The following is a 2,083-nucleotide window of genomic DNA, read 5'->3' on the forward strand; positions in this document are numbered from 1 at the left end:
TCTCTTCTCTTCTCTTCTCTCTCTCTCTTCTCTTCTCTTCTCTTCTCTTCTCTTCTCTTCTCTTCTCTTCTCTTCTCTTCTCTTCTCTTCTCTTCTCTTCTCTTCTCTTCTCTTCTCTTCTCTTCTCTTCTCTTCTCTTCTCTTCTCTTCTCTTCTCTTCTCTTCTCTCTCTTCTCTTCTCTTCTCTTCTCTTCTCTTCTCTTCTCTTCTCTTCTCTTCTCTTCTCTTCTCTTCTCTTCTCTTCTCTTCTCTTCTCTTCTCTTCTCTTCTCTTCTCTTCTCTTCTCTTCCTTCTTTCTCTTCTCTTCTCTTCTCTTCTCTTCTCTTCTCTTCTCTTCTCTTCTCTTCTCTTCTCTTCTCTTCTCTTCTCTTCTCTTCTCTCTCTTCTCTTCTCTTCTCTTCTCTTCTCTTCTCTTCTCTTCCTCTCTTCTCTTCTCTTCTCTTCTCTTCTCTTCTCTTCTCTTCTCTTCTCTTCTCTCTCTTCTCTTCTCTTCTCTTCTCTTCTCTTCTCTTCTCTTCTCTTCTCTTCTCTTCTCTTCCTTCTCTTCTCTTCTCTTCTCTTCTCTTCTCTTCTTTCTCTTCTCTTCTCTTCTTTCTCTTCTCTCTCTCTCTTCTCTTCTCTTCTCTTCTCTTCTCTTCCTCTCTTCTCTTCTCTTCTCTTCTCTTCTCTTCTCTTCTCTTCTCTTCTCTCTCTCTCTTCTCTTCTCTTCTCTTCTCTTCTCTTCTCTTCTCTTCTCTTCTCTTCTCTTCTCTTCTCTCTTTCTCTCTCTTCTCTTCTCTTCTCTTCTCTTCTCTTCTCTTCTCTTCTCTTCTCTTCTCTTCTCTTCTCTTCTCTTCTCTTCTCTTCTCTTCTCTTCTCTTCTCTCTCTCTTCTCTTCTCTTCTCTTCTCTTCTCTTCTCTTCTCTTCTCTTCTCTTCTCTTCTCTTCTCTTCTCTTCTCTTCTCTTCTCTTCTCTTCTCTTCTCTTCTCTTCTCTTCTCTTCTCTTCTCTTCTCTTCTCTTCTCTTCTCTTCTCTTCTCTTCTCTTCTCTTCTCTTCTCTTCTCTTCTCTTCTCTTCTCTCTCTTCTCTTCTCTTCTCTTCTCTTCTCTTCTCTTCTCTTCTCTTCTTTCTCTTCTCTTCTCTTCTCTTCTCTTCTCTTCTCTTCTCTTCTTCTCTTCTCTTCTCTTCTCTTCTCTTCTCTTCTCTTCTCTTCTCTCTCTTCTTTCTCTTCTCTCTCTCTCTTCTCTTCTCTTCTCTTCTCTTCTCTTCTCTTCTCTTCTCTTCTTTCTCTTCTCTTCTCTTCTCTTTCTTCTCTTCTCTTCTCTTCTCTTCTCTTCTCTTCTCTTCTCTTCTCTTCTCTTCTCTTCTCTTCTCTTCTCTTCTCTTCTCTTCTCTTCTCTTCTTTCTCTTCTCTTCTCTTCTCTTCTCTTCTCTTCTCTTCTCTTCTCTTCTCTCTTTCTCTTCTCTTCTCTTCTCTTCTCTTCTCTTCTCTTCTCTTCTCTTCTCTTCTCTCTCTTCTCTTCTTTCTCTCTCTTCTCTTCTTCTCTTCTCTTCTCTTCTCTTCTCTTCTCTTCTCTTCTCTTCTCTTCTCTTCTCTTCTCTTTCTTCTCTTCTCTTCTCTTCTCTTCTCTTCTCTTCTCTTCTCTTCTCTTCTCTTCTCTTCTCTTCTCTTCTCTCTTTCGCTTTCTCTTCTCTTCTCTTCCTTTCTTCTCTTCTCTTCTCTTCTCTTCTCTTCTCTTCCTTCTCTTCTCTTCTCTTCTCTTCTCTTCTCTTCTCTTCTCTTCTCTTCTCTTCTCTTCTCTTCTCTTCTCTTCTCTTCTCTTCTCTTCTCTTCTCTTCTCTTCTCTTCTCTTCTCTTCTCTTCTCTTCTCTTCTCTTCTCTTCTCTCTCTCTTCTCTTCTCTTCTCTTCTCTTCTCTTCCTTCTCTCTCTTCTCTTCTCTTCTCTTCTCTTCTCTTCTCTTCTCTTCTCTTCTCTTCTCTTCTCTTCTCTCTCTTCTCTTCTCTTCTCTTCTCTTCTCTTCTCTTCTTCTCTTCTCTTCTCTTCTCTTCTCTTCTCTTCTCTTCTCTTCTCTTCTCCTTCTCTTCCTTCTCTTCTCTTCTCT

This window comes from Lucilia sericata, unplaced genomic scaffold (assembly GCF_015586225.1).
Source record: "Lucilia sericata isolate MDLA Ls3-8-SP2 unplaced genomic scaffold, ASM1558622v1 Contig009005F_arrow, whole genome shotgun sequence".
NCBI classification, from domain to species: Eukaryota; Metazoa; Arthropoda; class Insecta; order Diptera; family Calliphoridae; genus Lucilia; species Lucilia sericata.